This window comes from Microtus pennsylvanicus, chromosome X (genome assembly GCF_037038515.1).
Source record: "Microtus pennsylvanicus isolate mMicPen1 chromosome X, mMicPen1.hap1, whole genome shotgun sequence".
NCBI lineage: Eukaryota > Metazoa > Chordata > Mammalia > Rodentia > Cricetidae > Microtus > Microtus pennsylvanicus.
Genome location: NC_134601.1, coordinates 40,852,159 through 40,873,045, shown reverse-complemented (window position 1 = coordinate 40,873,045; position 20,887 = coordinate 40,852,159). Strand labels below are relative to the sequence as shown.

General features: G+C 38.7%; 1 pseudogene; it reads left to right on the top strand.

Moving 5' to 3' along the window:
* The first annotated feature begins 470 nt into the window (after window positions 1–470).
* LOC142840312 (glutamine synthetase-like) overlaps window positions 471–20,887 on the top strand; it is a 42,364-nt pseudogene continuing 21,947 nt past the window's right edge.

Genomic DNA, 20,887 nt, shown 5'->3' with positions numbered 1-20,887 from the left:
TGTTTCTTGAGCTTTCTTTTGAGCTTTTTTTCCTTCTTTTGGGTTTGTTTTGTCCAACTTTGATGTGATGGTTTTGCTTTATTTTATTATATTTTATTTTGTTATGTTTTATCATTATCTCTCAGAAGCCTGTTTTTTCTTTTTTGGTTTTTGGTTTGTTTGTTTGTTTGTTTGTTTTCAAGACAGGGTTTCTCTGTAGCTTTGGAGCCTGTCCTGGAACTAGCTCTTGTAGAAACAGAAACAGAGTGTATCTGGATGGAAGGGGAGGTGGGGAGGAAATGGAATTAGTAGAGGGGAAAACTGTAGTCGGAATATATTTTATGAGAAAAGAATCTATTATTCAGAGCTGAGAGTGAGAATAGAGTGGACTGTCTGATTCCCACACACATCTCCTCCCTCTTTGCCTTGCTCTCGTAGCCTGAACACCCCATCCACCATCCTGCCAGACACCGCTCGGAAAGCCTTCCACCATGGCCACCTCAACAAGTTCCCACCTGAACAAAGGCATCAAGTAAATGTACATGTCCCTTCCCCAGGGTGAGAAAATCCAGCCCATGTATATCTGGGTTGATGTACCGGAGAAGGACTGCGCCGCGAGATCTGCACCCTGGACTGTGAGCCCAAGTGTGTAAGAGTTACCTGAGTGGAATTTTGATGGATCTAGTACCTTTCAGTCTGAGGGCTCCAACAGTCTCGTCGCCAAGTTTAGGGAGCACTTCCTTAAAGAGCCCAAGTTGGTGTTCGGTGAAGTTTTCAAGTATAACTGGAAGCCTGTAGAGACCAATTTAAGGCATACTTGTGAACGGGTAATGGACATGGTAAACCACCAGCACCCATGATTTGAAGTGGAATAGTAATATACTCTCATGGGAACAGATGGACACCTTTTTGGTTGGCTTTCCAATGGCTTCCCTGGGCCCCCAGGTTCATATTACTGTGGTGTGGAAGCAGACAAAGCTAATGGCAGGGATATTGTGAAGGTTCACTACCGGGTTTGTTTGTATGCTGGAGTCAAGTTTACAGAAACAAATGCTGAGGTCTTGTCAGCCCAGTGGGAATTCCAAACAGGAATCTGTGAAAGAATCAACGTGGGAGATCATCTCTAAGTGGCCTGTATCATTTCGCACCGTGTATGTGAAGACTCTGGGGTAATAGCAACCTTTGATCCCAATTCATTCCTGGGAACCAGAATGGTGCAAGGTGCCATACCAACTTCTGCACCAAGGCCATTCGGGAGGAGAATGGTCTGAAGTACATTGAAGAGGCCATTGTAAAACTAAGCAAGTGGAACTAGTACCATATTCAGGTCTATGATCCCAAGGGGAGGCCTGGACCATGCCTAGCATCTGACTGGAATCCTTGAAATCTTCAACCTCAATGACTTTTCTGCTGGTGTTGCCAACAGCCGTGCCAGCATCTGCATTCCCCAGACTGTCAGCCAGGAGAAGAAGGGTTACTTTGAACACCATTGTCCTTTTGCCAATTGTGACCCCCCCTTTGCAGTGACAGAAGCCATTGTCCACACTTGCCTTCTCAATGAGACTGGCAAGGAGCCCTTCCAATACAAAAAACAAAAAAAACAAAAAACAAAACTAAGTAGACTAGAGGTCCTTCTGTCTATGTATTGGTTAATAAATAAAAAACTGGCTTGGCCTATAGCATGGGAAGGGGAAGGCAGGGTTAGAGAGAAGCCATGGAGCTGCCAGAGACAGCCTCTGGGAACTTTGCCAGTAAGCCACTGCCATGTGACGATACACAGATTAATAGAAATGGGTTAAATTAATATTTAGAGTTAGCCAATAAGAAGCTAGAGCTAATGGGCCAAGCAGTGATTTAATTAATACAGTTTCTGTGTGATTATTTTGGGACTATGTAAGCTAGCTGGGTGGCCAGGAACTCACAAGCAGTGGCTTACTCCCTTCAACAGATTAGAATTTTAGTGATCCTGAGCCCTTTCTAATCATCCCGTTCCAACTCATTCCTGTCCCAATTGTCCCCATTTTAACTTAAAGGGTGGAATGTCGAGGCCTTTTTTTGCTCAAAAAAATCTATTCTTAATAAAAGAAACAATAAAATAAGTAAATCAAAATGAAATAAATAATTAGTATTTAAAATAGAAACAATATAAAATGGTATATGTATTCATATCATACCTTCTGTGTTCAATAAATATTATCTTAGCATCCAATATGAACCAGGCACTGTTCTAGGACTAAGTGTCATTAGCAGGCAAAAGTGGTCATAATAAATGAAAAATAGAATAAAACTGCTATGAAATCCTACAACAATATGCCTTTTGATGGTTTCCAAATTTTCTTTTTCTACTTTTATGTGTGTGGTGTGTATTTGTGTTTATGCATATTTTAGCATGTATGTAGGCACATGTGTGGGCATGCATGTGCATAAATATTCTTGTGCATGTGGATGTCAGTGGCTCTTTCACCTTATGTATTGAAGAAGGGACTCTAATCGGCAGTTTCTCTCCCAGCTGCCAATTCCCAAATAACCACTCAGAGACTTACTATTACTTATAAATGCTTGGCTGGTTGCTCAGGGTTATTATTATTTAGCTCTTACATTTAATCTATTTTTAATCTATGCTTTGCCACATGGTTCATGGCTTGTTACCTCTTTTTTTTTTACATGTCTTGCTTCCTTGGTGGCTAGTTGACTTCTCCCAGACTCCACCCTTCTTTACTTGTATCTCTGGTTGGATTTCCCACCTGGATCTATCCCACCTTGCCATAGGCCAAAGAAGTTTTATTTATCAACCAATGAGAGAAACAGATACTCACAGTGTACTGAAAGACCATCCCACAGAATTTCACCCTTTCTGTCTAATGAAAAAGAAGTTTTTTACTTTGATATAGTAAAAATTAATATAACAAAACAGTTATCAAGTAAGAATTACAGCTATAATATCTAGTCTATTTGTACTTGGCAAAATCAAAGAAAATACTCTATTATCTATCCTATCTTTATGAGTATAAAGTTTCATTCCTAATTTATCTTTTATCATAACTAAAGAAAGATATAACTATCTAGTCTTCAATTCCATCAAAGACCTCAGAAGGATATAATATTACTTGAGTAAACAGGAAGGGCAAGCAAACAACTTACAAAACTCTAGAAATGAGAGACATCTGGCTGCCTGGAGAGTCACCCAAAGTTCTTCTGTAATGCTGGGGAATCCATTTTCAGCCTACAGGCTCATAGTATACAGCAGACATTTTAGTGAAGCAATAAATTTGGAACACTGTCCTGCCTATTTCATCAATCTCTTTTCTCTGTGTCCTGCAGAATATCTGGCAGTTTTTTCCATGAAGAAGGAACCCTGAAGAACTATCCCACCTTGCTTTAACAAAGTTCAGCATTGTTTGTGGGTCCTGTGGGTCCAAGTTATACAACATACTCTCAAGCACTCCAGGCAAGAAAAGATACTTGCCCAAATGGCTAGCCTTGCCACATTAAAGGTAAACTCTATAAGGAGTTTCTTTGATGTCTATTATCCTCTTTGAAGTAATTGGTAATTGCTGCCAGAACATGTGTTTTAATTCTCATTAAAAACATCTTAGGTTAAAAACATTTTAAATGCCATATTCTATAGGTCTTTGAACCATTTAAAGACCATCTATCTAAAATAAATCTATTTCTATGTGATCTTGAAAACATATTTAACATATCTATAAATTGTATTATTATAATTGACTATTAATATATGTTTTCTGATTATCTTAAATAATTTATAATAATAGCTTTTAAACCTTATATTTTAAATGAACTAAATAGTTACAATACCTTAATGAAGAGTAGAAACATATATACAATATGTTGTAACAATATAACCATAAATTTCTATCAATATACAAAAATCCTTTAAGTAAGAATAGAAACATATATACAGCATAACAAAATTAACTTTAAATTTGTATATCTATACCAAAATCACTGTCAATGCAAATTATCTGAGATTAATAGTTGTCTTTTTACCCTATATCCCTATATTTCCCTAAATATAACAAACATCCATAGCCCATAAAATAACCAAAGACTATCCACACACCACGAACTCTTGGGAATGTTGACATCATTTTCTCAAAACTGCTTCCTGTTGTTTGTTGGTTCCTAGTAATCATTGAGGAACCCTGAGAAAATTCAGAATTATGGTCAATTCCTAACTGGGGTATTTTATGTGGTTGATCCATCTCAGTCAGCAGCCTTGAAGTTGTTGTGGATGTTGGATCACCTAGGCCATTGAACCTACTGGAGAGCTTTCATGGTGTCCTGCTTGTACAAACCATATTAGCCTGGAAGGAATCCATAACATCTCATCTTCTGTGGAAACAAAAGCAGAATCTCTTTTCCAAAGCAAAATATCCTTAGACCCAAATCTTGAAATCAGGATACCTTAAGATATTTATGTTGGTTTAGTTTAGCAACCCCCACATTTAAATGTCTCTCAGCAGTTAGCTCATTAACAGTCAAAAATACAAAGAATGCACAATAATATACATAATTAAGACTCTGTATTTTCCATCTTTATGTGACTTAATATAATTATTACTCTATTCCTTTTTAATACTCAATTTTTATCATTAAATTACTCTTTTAATCTATGATTGTCTCTACCTTTTTTTCTCTATCTCCCAAGCCTATGTACATTTATCAAACACACTATAACCAATTTAGAAGCCTTTTTGTCTGAATTTGTCTGTAATCCTTTTCTGACCACTGCTTTAAACTGATAAGCATGCATGATTAGGACCAAAGGCTCAGCTTTGGCTGCTGGCTCTGCCCCACTAGACTTTCCAACATGGTGGAAGTACCAATGAGAGTCACCTTTACCTCCCATAGACAGCAGCTTGGAGAAGACTCTTTACAGTGTTCTGTGTAAGATGCTATGGGAACTCACCATGAAGCATGCAGCTGTGCTTTCAAGCCCACAGGCAGTGACTGGGAGAAGCCTCTGTGTACTATGGCTCTGAGAGACCATGGGAGTCTGCCATGCTACAGCCAAGGGATGCATTTCTGTACTGAAGCCCATATGAGAAACACAACTAGGAAGCTGTCTGTGGCTCTATTATTGTGTGTTTTGAAGCCCCTTTTTATGGAAATTTGAGAGCTCCACATTAGTATGTCATTTATAACCGGAGATTTCTTTCCTGTCTGCCAGTTCCTGAATAACTTAGAGGCTTAATATTATTTATAAATGCTTGTCTAATGGCTCAGGCTTATTATTAGCTACCTCTTATACTTAAATCAACCCATATTTTAAATCTGTGCTTTGCCATGTTGTTTGTGGTTTGTTATCTCAATTTTTATATGTCTTGCTTTCTCAGTGTCTATCTGGTGTCTTCCAAACTCTGCCCTTCTTTTCCTGTATCTCTGCTTAGATTTTCCACCTGGCTCTACCATGCCTTGCCATAGATCAAAGCATATTTATTCATCAACCAATGAGAACAACCCATATTCACAGCATACAGGAAGACTATCCCACAGCAAGGGACTCTTCAAACATACTCAGATCTTGCAGCTATGGCTAGTCTTGCTAGAGAGCTTTCTCTGGGGAATCCCTTGTCCCTGCTTTCCAAACTTGCAATTAAAAAGACAGGTCACAAGGCCCATTAAAAATTTTTCTGGATTTCTGGAGGTCTGAACTCCAGTCCTCACATTTATTTGTGTAGCAAACACCTTAACTTCTCCCCCCAACTATTTGTTTCCAAATTTTCCAAAAGGAGCATATAATTCTTTTAAATTATAAGACAAAATATGGAAGCAAAAAGAAAAACAACACGCATGTTTCTTTCAAAGATTTTTGTTTTCTTTATTAGAGTAGATAAAAGCCACTTATTAGTCAAAATATACCTAACCAAGACTTCAGATTGTTCTTGGGCATTTCATTCTTTTTCTGACTTATTTATCTAAAAACCTACCAATTTATTTATAGGAGGAGATTATTCTTAGATCAAAGGAGGATATAATAGTAACTCATAGAAACATACCATAAATTTATCAGCTTAACAAAAAATCTGGTTATTTTCTTGAATTAGTAGTATAGGCATGGATTAAGTGTATTTTCTGACCATCATTTTTTAATCTAAAACCTAAGAGCACACCAGGAGCGATATCTGTCTGGGACATTGGATTTCCCTCCAAGATTAGATAAGATGTAGCAGAATCAACTGCTTTGCAACTTTCAGATACATGGCAACTTTCAAAGGCCAGCAGGAATATGCCAGCCTCTACCTGGCTTCTCTTTAAAAGACTTTCCTGATTAAACCAGACTCACCCAGGATAATCTCCCCTCTCTATTTAATTTAAAAGTAACTGGTTGGAAGCTTAACTGCATTTGCACAAGCCTTTTTGCCATCACATCCACTGCAATAATTATAGGTGTTGATCCTCTAAGATTCTGTATGTGGACAATGGGAGAATTTCAGTTTTCTTCATCAGTTTATTTTTTCAAATAGGTCCCTGTAACTGACCCCACATTCTTTTTCATCACATAATTCTTGGTGTGGAGAATCTGGCTGCTTGAATACAAGAGCCTAACTGTTTGCTTATTTATTCAGATTGAAAGCTAAATTGCCAGAAGAAAGGAATAAAACCAGGTCTATTTTATTAAGCTGATATTTCCTCATAGGAAAAGAGCAAAGCACTTACAGCTTATAAAATTAGATGAGCACTTAGTTTTTTTTTTTAACGACTCTGGACCACTTCCTGTCTGACCTCTCTCATAGTCTGATGTAATACTAAATAACAATGTCATCTGAGTAATACAAATGTACGCACCCTTGGCATATGCAAAAAACAAGAATGTTTTATGCTTTGTTTATTATAAGTTTATGCAGCTGGAAATGCACATAATATGCACTCACAAATAAAATTTAATATGCTATTATTTTTTTCAAAATTGATTTGGTTAGTCGAAAGCGACTACAATGTTTCCTAGCAACAATAACATGGTGCGATTTATGAACACCGGCATTAGCCAACAGAATTAAACAACACAGTTCTGATGAAATGAAAGCTGACAGAACACCACGTTGTTGAACATCACATTATGAGGGCCAAGTAAACAAGACGCATCAAATCATCTCTTTTTCCTAGGTGCCTTTGCTTTTTCTTTCATTAGTAGCTGACAACCTAAAACCAAGAACTGAATTAAACTTGGACTTGGTCAGTTTTGAAGGAAGTCTAGCAATGCTTGGAAAACATGTATCTAGTTCTCAGCAGCAAATATTAAGATGTTTATATGTTTAGTTCTTCATTGTTCAAAGAAAGTAACTGAAGAAACCACGAATTGTACTTATAAAGCTGGACTGTAGTCCTGTGGATAGAAATGTCTATACATATAAATCTGAAATCGTGGTCACTTGCCTGAAACACACACACATGCACATCAAACCACCATTACTGTTTGGGGAAGTTTGCAGTATACAGAGAAAGCAAGTGTTTATCAACTTAATTGTCCTATAGAGCATATAATACAGACAAACAAGATGCTTTAGAAAAGCAAAGGGATAATTATGATAAAACAAAGACACAGAGAGAATCAAATTTAGAAGAAGAAGGTCTGAGATGACTGTGGGGAAACAAAATTTACTAGCAGAAAAGGAAGGAAGGGGTGCTTCTCCAGAGGAAAGAAGTATAGCAAAATTCATGGGCATCATCTTTTATGAAATAAAAAAAATGCAATTCTTTTTTTTCACTGGCACCCCTTGAGATAGTGATAAAAGTGATGAATTTGTTTTTACTTCAGCAGGTATATAAGTTGCTACTCTATTTCTCTGTGTGTGAGTCTCTCTCTCTGTCTCTATTTCTCTCTGTGTCTCTGTATCTGTGTGTGTGTGATTCCTAAGTGATTTATGTCCTTTGTTTAGTTTTGTTTTTCAGAAGTGGGTTATAACTTTGCAGTCCAAGTTGGCTTTAACCTACCAGGAAATCCTCTTACATAAACCTCCCAAATATTGATATTACGAACATGGGCCATTATCCTAATTAGCTTCAACCCTCAACTTGATAAACCTCGAGTCATCTGAGAAGGGAATTTCAATTGTAGGATTGCTCATATCAGATCAGCAAATAGATTGTTTCTGTGGTGGATTATCTTGATAGTTAATTGATGGAGAAGGGACAAGTATACTTTAGGAAGCATAATTCACTGGGCAGGTAGTCCTAGGCTATATAAGAAAGGTAGCTAAACACTAGCCTGAGTAAACCAACAAGTAATATTCCATGGATTCTGTCTACTCAAGTTTCTGCTTGAATTCTTACTTTGACATCCCTCAGGGATCAACTATGATCCAAGAAATTTAACCCAATAAATTCTTTCTGCCCTTAAATTGCTTTTGTCAGAATATTTTATCACCAACAGAAAAGAAGCTAAAATAGCCACCATATCTGAGAGGATTACATTTTGAATATAGAATTAAGCAAGTATGTATTCCAAACCACAGCTACCATTAGTATTTTAGAAGACATTTAAATACATGTATACATTGTATAGTGTTTAAATCAGGTTACTTATATCAAATCATCACATTACCCCATAAAACATGTACAATCTTTTCCATATACCAATTAAAATGCATTTAAAACTTTAATAGATATTTAAAAGTAATATAGCAAATATTTACTTTTCCAAAATATTATTCATACACAAACTAATCTAGTATTTCAAGAGGGCATCAAGCAAGATACAGCAAGATGGCTTTAAGCCAGCAGTGGCACTGAACACCTTAATCCTAGCACTTGGAAGGTGAGGATAGGAAAATCAGAAGTTCAAGGACATGTTTGGCTACATAGTGAATTTGACCATGCCAGCCTGGGCTACCTCAAACTCTGTCACACACACACACACACACACACACACACACACACACACACACACACCAAAAAAATTTAAATTAAGAGAAGAGTTTTATTTTCTGAAAGTCTTATCTAAAAGTATTTAAGATATTTTTGATTTTTACCAAGTAATCTGGGCTCACATAGACTAAACCGACAACCAGGGATCCTGCATGGGACTGACCTAGGCCCTATGTATATATGTTACAGTTGTGTAGATTGGTCTACTTGTCCAACTCCTAACAGTGAGACCAGAGATTGTCTCTGCCTCTGTTACCTGCTTTGGGGACCCTTTCCTCCTACCAGATTACCTCATCCAGTCTTAATAGGAGAGGAGGTGTCAAATCTCACTGCAACTTGATATCTCATGGCAGGCTGATAGCCATGGTGAGGCCAGTCTTTTCTGAAGTGAAACAGAGGAGAAGGAGTGGATGGGGAAGAAATTGAAAGGAAAGGAGGGAGGGAAAACTTTGGTAGGGATGTAAAAACAAACAAAAAAGATAAGAAAGATACTTTGGATTTTTAAGATGGCTTTTGTATAAAGTATAGCATGTTTAAATCTCACACATAGGACTTAAATTTCTGCTTAGTGAATTAGACAATGGAAAAGGAAGTAACATTTAGCTATTAACATTTGTATTTAGTTAGAATTCTCAAAATAAACAGAAGTAATAGAATGAATATATAGGAGGAATCTATATAATAGATCAAATAAGGGGAGGGCGGTAGTTCCTTTGTCTCCATAGCCTGCCTGCAGCAATCAGGGTGGGCCCTTTGTTTGCGAGCTACCCAAGCAGCATGGAGTTTCGATCTGGGCACCAGGAGAGACATCATTGGGTGAATGAGTGCAGCGGCAGCCGGGAACAGGGAACTCAGACATTCCTCATCCCTCCTACACTTCCTGGTCATCCTGCAGGGGCTATACTGCCCAATACCTCCTCTCTCTTCCTATCCCATCCAGCTTACATCCAGATCCCCCCGCCCCCTATCTCCCTTCCTCCCTCCCCTCTTTGGCGGCATAGCACCTCCCAGCTCAGCCTGCTTGGGCGCTGGGACCGAACCCGAATCGGGAGGGCAAAGGGGAGGGAGATACTTCCTCTGTCTCCATAGCCTGCCTGCAGCAAGCAGGGTGGGCCCTTTGTTTGCAAGCTACCCAAGCAGCACAGAGATCTGATCTGGACACCAGGAGAAACATCACTGGGGAGTGACATCACTGGGAAGGTACATCAGTGGACAAGAAGAACTGATCCTGTAAGAGAAGATCCATAGGGGAGCATTCGGAGGAAAAGATGGGCAGGTGCCAATGCAAGAATTCACCCAACAATATGAAAAACAACATGAAACCACCAGAACACAGAGACCTCACAACAGGAGGACATGAAAACCTTAATCAAGAAGAAGTAGAAAAAACTGACTTTATGAAAGTGATAGAGGCCCTTAAACAGCATATAAAAAACGCCCTTATAGAAATGGATGAGAAGTATAACAGAAAGTTTGAGGAATTGAGTAAATCAGTGAATGATACCCTAGGAAACCAAGGAAAAACAATCAAGCAGATAATGGAAACAGTTCATGACTTGAAAACTGAAATGAAGGCTAAGAAGAAAACACAAACAGAGGGCTGGCTGGACATGGAAAATCTAGGTAGACGAATAGAGACTACAGAAACAAGCATAACCAGCAGAATACAAGAGATAGAAGAAAGAATCTCAGATTCTGAAGATAACATAGAGAAAATAAACGCACTGATCAAAGAAAACAGCAAGTCCAACAAACTCTCATCACAAAACATGCAGGAAATATGGGACACAATAAAAAGACCAAACCTAAGAATAATTGGAGGAGAATAAGGAGAAGAAGTGCAGCTCAACGGTACAGAAAATACACTTAATAAAATTATAGAAGAAAACTTTCCCAACCTGAAGAAAGATGTACCTATGAAGGTTCAAGAAGCATACAGAACACCGAATAGACTGGATCAAAAAAAAAAAACATTCCCTCGCCATATAATAATCAAAACACAAAGCATACAGAATAAAGAAAGAATATTAAGAGCTGCAAAGGAAAAAGGCCAAGTTACTTATAAAGGTAAACCTATCATACTTACACCTGACTTCTCTATGGAAACCATGAAAGCCAGAAGGTCCTGGATAGATGTACTGCAAAAACTAAGAGACCATGGATGCAAGCCCAGACTACTATACCCAGCCAAGCTTTCGATCACTATAAATGGAGAAACCAAAATTTTCCAGGATAAAAACAAATTTAAACAATACGTAGCCACAAATCCATCATTACAGAAAATAATAGAAGGAAAATCACTAACCAAGGAGTCCAACAATGACCACAATAACTCAGACATCTAGAGACCCTTCACCAGCGCAACTCAAAGAAGGGAAACACACAAACCCTACGACTAAAAAAGTGACCGGAGTTAACAACCACTGGTCATTAATATCACTTAATGTCAATGGGCTCAACTCACCTATAAAAAGGCACAGGCTAAGAGATTGGATACGAAAACAGGATCCAACATTCTGCTGTTTACAAGAAACACACCTCAACCACAAAGACAGGCACCTACTCAGAGTAAAGGGCTGGGAAAAGGCTTATCAAGCAAATGGACCTAAGAAACAAGCAGGTGTGGCCATACTAATTTCTTACAAAGTTGACTTCAAACTTAAATCAATCAGAAGAGATGGAGAGGGACATTTTATACTCATAACAGGAACAATTCATCAGGATGAAGTCTCAATCCTGAATATCTATGCCCCTAATATAAAAGCACCCACATACGTAAAAGAAACATTACTAAAACTCAAAGCAGTCATCAAACCGCACACACTAATAGTAGGAGACTTCAACACTCTTCTCTCACCAATGGACAGGTCAATCAAACAGAAACCTAACAGAGAAATTAGAGAATTAATGGAGGTAATGAAACAAATGAACTTAACAGACATCTATAGATTATTCCACCCAAAGAAGAAAGAATATACCTTCTTCTCTGCAGCTCATGGAAGCTTCGCAAAAATTGACCACATACTCGGTAGCAAAGCTAACTTACACAGTTACAAAAAAATATTAGTAACCACCTGTGTCTTCTCAGATCACCATGGATTAAAGTTAGAATTCAACAACAATGCTACCCCCAGAAAGCCTACAAACTCATGGAAACTGAACAGTCAACTACTGAACCATACCTGGATTAAGGAAGAAATAAAGAAAGAAATTAAAGTCTTCCTTGAATTCAATGAAAATAAAGAAACAACATACTCGAACTTATGGGACACTATGAAATCAGGCCTAAGAGGAAAGTTCATCGCACTAAGTGCCCACTTAAAGAAAACAGAGAAAGCACACATCGGAGACTTAACAGCCCACCTGAAAGCTCTTGAAAAAAAAAAAGAAGCAGACTCACATAGGAGGAGTAGGAGACTGGAAATAATCAAACTGAGGGCTGAAATCAACAAAATAGAAACACAGAAAACAATCCAAAGAATCAATGAAACAAAAAGCTGGTTCCTGGAGAAAATCAACAAGATTGATAAACCCCTCTCCAAACTAATCAAACGGCAGAGAGAGAATACGCAAATTAATAAGATCAGAAATGAAAAGGGGGACATAACCACAGACACAGAGGAAATTCAGAGAATCATCAGATCTTACTACAAAAGCCTGTATAACACAAAACTGGAAAATGTAAAAGAAATGGACACTTTTTTAGATAAATACCATATACCAAAGTTAAACCAGGACCAGGTGAACAATCTAAACAGACCTGTTAGTCGCGAAGAATTAGAAGCTGTTATCAAAAACCTCCCTACCAAAAAAAAAAAACAGGACCAGATGGTTTCAATGTGGAATTCTACCAGAACTTCCAAGAAGAGCTAATACCTATACTCCTTAATGTATTCCACAATATAGAAACAGAAGGGTCATTACCTAATTCCTTTTATGAAGCTACAGTTACTCTGATACCAAAACCACACAAAGACTCAACTAGGAAAGAGAATTACAGGCCAATCTCACTCATGAACATCGACACAAAAATCCTCAACAAAATACTGGCAAACCGAATCGAAGAACACATTAGAAAAATTATCCATTATGATCAAGTAGGCTTCATCCCAGTGATGCAGGGCTGGATCAACATACAAAAATCAATCAATGTAATCCATCATACAAATAAACTGAAAGAAAAAACCATATGATCATTTCATTAGATGCTGAAAAAGCATTTGACAAAATTCAACATCCCTTTATGATAAAAGTATTGGAGCGATTAGGGATACAAGGGTCATACATAAATATAATAAAAGCTATATACAGCAAGCTGACAGCTAACATGAAATTAAACGGAGAGAAACTCAAAGCCATCCCGCTAAACTCAGGAACACAACAAGGCTGTCCACTCTCGACATACCTCTTCAATATAGTGCTTGAAGTTCTAGCAATAGCAATAAGACAACATAATGGGATCAAGGTGTTTCGAATTGGAAAGGAAAAAGTTAAACTTTCGTTATTTGCAGATGATATGATAGTGTACATAAGCGACCCCAAAAACTCCACCAAAGAACTCCTACAGCTGATAAACAGCTTTAGTAATGTGGCAGGATACAAGATCAACTCGAAAAAATCAGTCTCCCTCTTATACACAAAGGATATGGAAGCAGAGAGGGAAATCAGAGAAGCTTCACCATTCACGATAGCCACAAACAGCATAAAATATCTTGAGGTAACCCTGACCAAGGAAGTGAAAGATCTATTTGACAAGAACTTTAAGGCATTGAAGAAAGAAATTGAAGAGGATACCAGAAAATGGATGGACCTCCCTTGCTGTTGGATTGGGAGGATCAACATAGTAAAAATGGCAATTCTACCAAAGGCATTTTATAGATTCAATGCAATCCCCATCAAGATATTCACAGATCTGGAGAGGACAATAATCATCTTTATATGGAAAAACAAAAAACCCAGGATAGCCAAAACAATCCTATACAATTAAGGATCTTCTGGAGGCATTACCATCCCTGACTTCAAACTCTATTACAGAGCTACAGTAATGAAAACAGTGTGGTACTGGCATAAAAACAGAGAAGTCGACCAATGGAATCAGATAGAAGACCCGGATTTTAACCCACAAACCTATGAACACCTCATTTTAGATAAAGGAGCTAAAAGTATACAATGGAAGAAAGAAAGCATCTTCAAGAAATGGTGCTGGCACAACTGGATGTCAACCTGTAGAAGAATGAAAATAGAACCATATCTATCACCATGCGCAAAACTCAAGTCCAAATGGATTAAAGACCTCAATATCAGCCCGAACACACTGAACCTGATAGAAGAGAAAGTGGGAAGTACCCTACAACAGATGGGCACAGGAGATCGCTTCCTATGTAAAACCCCAGTAGCACAGACATTAAGGGCAACATTGAATGAATGGGACCTACTAAAACTGAGAAGCTTCTGTAAAGCAAAGGACACTGTCACTAAGACAAAAAGGCAACCTACTGACTGGGAAATGATCTTCACCAACTGATGGAGGAAGGTCATTGGCTAATAAAGGAACTGCCTTGGCCCATTTTATTGGTTAGGACATAGGTAGGTGGAGTAAACAGAACAGAATGCCGGGAGAAAGAGGAAGTGAGCTCAGACTCCACAGCTCTCCGCTCGGGAGCAGATGCCTCAGAGAGAGATGCCATGCCCCGCTCCCGGGCAGACACACGCGGTGAAGCTCCGACCTAGAATCTTCCCGGTAAGACCAGTGATCACAGATTATTAGAGATGGGTTGATCGGGATATCAGAATTAGCCAGTAAGGGCCAGAGCTAAACGGCCAAGCAGTGATTAAATGAATACAGTTTGTGTGTTGTTATTTGGGGCATAAGCTAGCCAGGTGACTGCGGTGGTGGGGACACAGCCCCACCGCCCTTATTACTACAAATGGCGCCCAGACGTGTGGCTAACTGAGTCCACAGAAAGCCTGAATAAGTGTCAATGGTGTGATGAACATATTTTAATTTGCCAAATTCTGCAAAGTGGAACACATCCATCTGCCAGATTTCATTCCTTTGGGTGCCCTTTGGATTAACCCCTGCAGGCAGTGGCATTTGGTTATAGAAAGAGCAAGTAGGGCATTTCTTTACAATCTCCTTAGCTTGTTGCCATGTAATTGAAAACTCTTTCTTCAAACCTTTGCTATTAACATGATGTTTTTTATGAAATTCAGAGGCTTGTAGCACACTACCAATCAGTAATTGATCAATTTCTGCATTACCTTGTGCTAGAGGACCTGGCAGACCCGTATGGGATCAGATGTGTGTTATGTACATAGGGCAAAGCCTGTTCCTGATCAAATCTTGAACCTGGAGAAACAATGAGGTTAGTTCTGTATCATCAGGTATAAATTCAGCAGTTTCAATATGTAAAATAACTCTTTCTGCGTATTGTGAATCTGTAACTATATTAATAGGTTCTTTAAAATCCCTTAGCAACATAAGAATGGCATATAATTCTGCCTTCTGGACAGAATCATAAGGACTTTGTTCCACCTTATCCAAGTCTTCTGATTTGTAACCTGCCTTCCCTGATTTATTGGCATCAGTATAGAATGTACGGGCTCCAGATTGGAGCATCACGGACGATTCGAGGAAGGATCCAAGAAGTTCTCTTTATGAAGTTAAGCCGCTTGCTTTTTGAATAGTTGTTATTAATGTCTCCCAAAAAAATAGCACAAGCTCTTTGCCGTGGTTCATTATCTTCCCATAATTTCTTTAGTTCATCAACAGTGAAAGGCACTATAATTTCTGCTGGGTCTATGCCTGCTAGTTGACGAAGTCTCAGCTTGCCTTTTATAATTAACTCAGAGACTTTTTCCACATAAGTTTTCAGTTTCTTACTTGGTTTATGTGGTAAAAAGATCCATTCCAAGATAATATCATCTCGCTGCATTAAAATTCCTGTAGGAGAAATTTTTGATGGTAGTATGACGAGAATACAATCGAGCTCTGGATTCACCCTGTCCACATGTGCCTGTTGAAATTTTTCCTCAATCATTGTCAGTTCCTTTTCTGCTTCAGCTGTTAATTCTCTGGGACTGTTTAAATCTTTATCACCATCCAAGGTTTTGTTCAAATGAATTATTAGATCGGGTGTTATTCCAATAGCTGGTCGTAGACTGGAAATGTCTCCTAACAGTCTTTGAAAGTCATTAAGAGTCCGTAGGCGATCTCTCCGAATTTGTGCCTTCTGTGTCTTAATTTTTTGCAAACCTATTCTATAACCTAAATAATTAACAGAATCTCCCTTCTGAATCTTTTCAGGAGCAATTTGCAATCCCCATTTAGATAACAGTATCTGTATTTCTTCAAACAGTCTGTTCAAGGTATCCATGTTTGAATCAGATAACAAGATGTCGTCCATGTAATTGTATACTATAGATTTGGGAAATTTCTTGCGTATTATTTGCAATGGTTGGTTCACAAAATATTGGCACAGGGAGGGGCTATTTAACATACCCTGGGGGAGGACGGCCCAATGGTACCTCCTCGAAGGTTGAGAATTGTTATAAGTAGGCACTGTGAAGGCAAATTTTTCTCTATCTTCTTTTTGCAAAGGTATAGTGAAAAAACAATCCTTTAAATCAATAACTATGAGAGGCCATCCTTTTGGTAATAAAGAGGGCAAAGGAATTCCAGATTGCAGAGGGCCCATAGGTTGATTAACCTTGTTGATGGCCCTGAGATCTGTCACCATTCTCCATTTACCTGATTTTTTCTTAACCACAAATACAGGAGAATTCCAAGGGCTGGTAGATTCTTCTATATGTCCAGCATCTAATTGTTCTTGTACCAGCTGTTCTAAAGCCTGTAACTTTTCCTCAGCTAAAGGCCATGACTTTGTCCATATTGGTTTCTCAGTCAACCATTTTAGAGGCAAGGCTGTTGGTATCTCTGAAGGGACATCAATTGCGTGTTCTTGTACAGCCCGAATGGCCAGTTTTCTCCGTTTGTAATAGCTTTTAATATTATTCTCAGAAATATAGGCTCTAGAAGTAGCAGGAATGTTAATTTCGGTATTCCATTGTTGTAATAGGTCACGACCCCATAAATTCATCGCGATATTGGCTACATATGGCTTTAATTTTCCTATTTGTCCCTCTGGCCCTATACATTCACCCCATCTCATGCCCTGCCTTACTCGAGATAGGGTTCCAATTCCCAGGAGCTGAACATTTACATTCTGAAGAGGCCAATATGGATGCCAAGATTCTGGGGTAATGATACTTACATCAGCACCTGTGTCCAGCAGGCCAGTAAAAAAAAAAAGAGGGAATGATGGGATAATAGATTAATAATTGTGAGTTACTGCTTTTAGACAAATAAATTGGTATCAATTCTTGTATATTGAAACAAAGTTAAATTATATTGACTATTGTATGCATGCATGTTTCTATGTCTGTTTAAAATATTTTTATGTATTGACATATATTGTATTGATATATATATTGTATATATTTACCATATTGCAATGTACATTTCTACCTCTGATTAAGATACTTATATAATGTTTGTGTATTGATATATATTTGCCATATTGCAATGTATATTTGTACAGTGTTTATATTTGGAGGTCATTATCCTCATTTGTTACACAGTTGTTTATTGTCTTAGTCTTTAAGTTAGATAGGTATTGAGAATTATATAGATAAATAGTCATCTAAGTTTGTCATTTATAATCAGACTAATCAGGTTCTTTAGATATATAGAGATTATACTCAGTATAGATAGATAATCTTCAACCTCTTCAAAGAGCTGTAGAAAATGGCCTTTAATCTAACTCAGAGTTTCGTGATAGTGAGACACAATTGCTCCTGGCAACACCGCTCTATTCCCGAGAGAATGTTAAGCACCAAAGACACTCCACCTGGAGCCTTTCTATTTGGCAGAACTGGCTTTTGGGCAAAGAAATGCCCATACCTCAACCACTGACACAGATACAGAGCGTGCATCAATGGATAAAACAGGATTGTCATATCCTGCCAAGACAGGGTAAGTTAGTTTTGAAAAGTTCCTTGCCTTTAATAATGGTATGTCAGTTATGTTAGGCCTTAGCCAAAATTGGTTGACTCAACATTGCAAACGAGACTTTGGGTGATTGCCCAGGTAGTCAGTTGTCTCTGTCAATTGTTGCACATTTTGGATATATCTCGTTTGTTGAGTAGTGTTCATTCCCTTCTCAGATCTTTGACTGAGTTGAAGATTATATAATTGTAGTTACTCTTTACACTATTTGGACTCCTTGAGATAGAATGTCTAGCAAAGCTTTTGTTCTCAATATTGTTTGTTATATTTATTATTTGTTGTTATTGTATGTAGTTGTATTTGGTTTAGTTCTGTCTTATTTAGACAAAAAGGGGACATGTAGGGATAAGTCCCGCCCCTTAGGGGGCGTGTTCGCCTCGGGCTAATGTCTGCCTATAAATTTGGCGAGCATGCTCCGAGCGGTCGCTTCTGCTTTCCTGGTCTCCGTGGGAACGGTGGTTCTGTAAGTCTATTTCTACATTAAAACTATATATATTTTTACAATCTGTCTGCATTCGTTTACGCCACTACAACCAACCCCGCAACAGACAAAGGTCTGATCTCTAAAATATATAGAGAACTCAAGAAACTAGACTTTAAAATGCTAATTAACCCAATTAAAAAATGGGGCACTGAACTGAACAGAGAATTCTCAACAGAAGAAGTTCAAATGGCCAAAAGACACTTAAGGTCAAGCTCAACTTCCTTAGCGATCAGGGAAATGCAAATCAAAACAATTTTGAGATATTATCTTACACCTGTCAGATTGGCTAAAATCAAAAACACCAATGATAGCCTGTGCTGGAGAGGTTGTGGAGGAAGGGGTAGCCTCATCCATTGCTGGTGGGAATGCAATCTTGTGCAACCACTGTGGAAGTCAGTGTTTCGGTTTCTCAGGAAATTCGGGATCAACCTACCCCTGGACCCAGCAATACCACTCTTGGGAATATACCCAAGAGATGCCCTATCATATGACAAAAGCATTTGTTCAACTATGTTCATAGCAGCATTATTTGTAATAGCCAGAACCTGGAAACAACCTAGATGCCCTTCAATGGAAGAATGGATGAAGAAAGTATGGAATATATACATATTAGAGTACTACGCTGCAGTAAAAAACAATGACTTCTCGAATTTTGCATGCAAATGGATGGAAATAGAAAACACTATCCTGAGTGAGGTATCCCAGACCCAAAAAGATGAACATGGGATGTACTCACTCATAATTGGTTTCTACCATAAATAAGGGTCACAGAGTCTACAATTGGTGAACCTAAAGAAACTAAATAAGAAGGTGAACCCAAGGAAAAACATAGAGTTATCCTCGTGGCTATGGGAAGTAGACAAAATTGCCGGGGAGAAAATTGGGATCTTGGAGGTGGGGTGGGATGGGGGTAAGGGGAGATGGAGAGAGAAAAGTTAGAAGGGAAGGGGGGGGGGAACTTGGGGAAACAGGAGGATTGGGATAAATGAAGGTTGGACAGGAGAGCACGAAACCACAATTCTTAGTTAAGGGAGCCACTTTAGGGTTGGCAAGGAGCCCATGGTGATGTCCCCAGTTAGTCCCTTGGGCAGCTGAGGATAGGCAACCTGAAATGACCCTATCCTATAGCAATACTGACGAATATCTTGTATACCACCATAGAACCTTCATCTGCTAATGGATGGAGATAGAGACAGAGACCCACACTGGAGCACTGGTCTGAGCTCCCAAGGTCCCAATGAGGAGCAGAAGGAGGGAGAACATGAGCAAGGAAGTCGGGACCACGAGGGGCGCACCCACCCACTGAGACAGTGGGGCTGATCTATTGGGAGCTCACCAAGGCCTTCTGGACTGTGAAAAAGCATGGGATAAAACCGGACTCTCTGAACATGGCAAACAATGAGGGCTGCTGAGAAGCCAAGGACAATGGCACGGGGTTTTGACCCTACTTCATGTTCTGGCTTTGTGGGAGCCTAGCCAGTTTGGTTGTTCACCTTCCTAGACATGGACGGAGGGGGGCGGACCTTAAACTTTCCACAGGGCAGGGAACCCTGACTGCTCTATGGACTGGAGAGGGAGGGGGAGAGGTGTTTGGGGGAGGGGGAGAAGGGTGGAAGGAGGGGGAGGGAAATGGGAGGCTGGGAGGAGGCGGATACTCTTTTTTCCTTTTCTCAATAGAAAAAAATAATAGATCAAATAAAGAGGATTTATTAGATTGGCTTATACACCACAGTCTGATCAGTCCAACAATGGCTGTCTTTACAGTGGAGATTCTGAAAACACAGTAAATGCTTAGTCCATGAGGCTGGATGCTTCAGGATTTCCAATTTCGTGTTGAAGGCCTGGAGAACTCATAGCATTCTGTCCATTTGGAAGACAGAAGAATCTGGGTTCTGATGGCAGGAAATAATGACAATGGCAAGAATAGTATAGATGAACTTAGACATATGCTCTTTACATATCTGTACCTATATCTATAGTAACTTTGTAGACAAACTTATCTATAGATATAGCTGCAGGTATGTAAAGAGTTAAACCAGGAAAACTTTCAAACTTGTTTTATTCTAATTTCTATAATCATAAAAATTCACAAATGTATATTTACTCAAATCTGCTTATCAAAAGTTGCCAGTGCAATAGGAGGTAACAGCATGTTAAAATTACCAGGGATGAAAAGATTTTGCTTTACCAATCTTGTACTTGGTCACTGGAAGCATATGAATAAAATAACAAGCAGATCAGCAGGAGACAATAGCTCCCTTTACATTACAATACACATCTATGTAGGGCTATTTGGTAATGAGTAACTCAAAGGGGATACAGCCTATATGCCTCACTCAGTAAGAAAAGAGGAAAGAGGAGGGTTTATATGGGAAGAAAAAATGAGAGTAAGGGTTTGGTTTGGTTTAGTTTGGTTTTTTTAACCCAAATGATTAAAGATGAAAAAAAATGAGAGATTGGATGAT